This window comes from Eurypyga helias, unplaced genomic scaffold (assembly GCF_000690775.1).
Source record: "Eurypyga helias isolate BGI_N326 unplaced genomic scaffold, ASM69077v1 scaffold19281, whole genome shotgun sequence".
Taxonomy (NCBI): Eukaryota; Metazoa; Chordata; class Aves; order Eurypygiformes; family Eurypygidae; genus Eurypyga; species Eurypyga helias.
In genome coordinates, this window is record NW_010232980.1 from 13887 (window position 1) to 14862 (window position 976).

The following is a 976-nucleotide window of genomic DNA, read 5'->3' on the forward strand; positions in this document are numbered from 1 at the left end:
TGTTCCTTCACAAGTTTCCTACTTCCTCTGCACCCCCACCAAAGCCCCATGCAGCAAAGCATCCTCCCCTTTATCATGTCTGCATTTAACATACTAAATACTCACGCTATTTGGTGACGGTCCATTTGGTAGGTTTTGTGATGTCCAGATACCAGAAAAAAAGAAGCCAAGATAAAAAAAAAAAAACCACAAAAACCAAAGAACAAACCAACAAGCCCACAGATTCGCCAATCAAAGAAGGGGGAAAAAAAAAAGCCACTAGCATTTCATACAGAATCCAACCAACATGGGAGGAGATGGGCGCACGTATTACAGAAATCTTGAGAGAACAGCCTTACAGGGGACTCCTGCAAGCCTCCCGCGCTCGGTGCAGCATCACGCAGTTGTGTCGACGCTAATACGCTTTGCAGGCTCGGGAATCGGCAGAGCTGGACTCCAGCGTGCAGTACGCTCAAGAGGTCATTAGGAAAGCAGTACAGACATCTGCAGTTAACTAAAAGAAGCGGTGGAATTATTCACGTAGAAAAACTTAGAGGAACATGCATTTGGGAGGAAACAGGTACTTAAATTAATCCTTTCCAAATGAACATATGCAATAAAAATGGAATTAACACCTGTGCAGATAAAATACTTCTGCTCCCTTACACGGTGATGCTCGTATTGCATTTTCAGTTGTTCCTAATAAGATTCCTGATAGCTCTGAAGACATGACATCACCTCTGGAATGGTGCGAAGAGCTGCAATTACACAAGGCTTTACTTCTTGACCTCGTAGCATTGTTTTGCAGATAATTTTCCCTGTTAATAACAAGCAGGACTCAGGAACCTTCTGACCTGCAGGAGTTTGGAACCCTTTTTTAAGGGGGAAAAAGAAGTATCTAACACCCATTTTTCATGACAGTGTGTTCAAAAGCAACCTCAGTGGAAATGAAGAGGAGGAGGTTAGAGAGAAGTGACTCAACAGGCCAGGGAGGGAA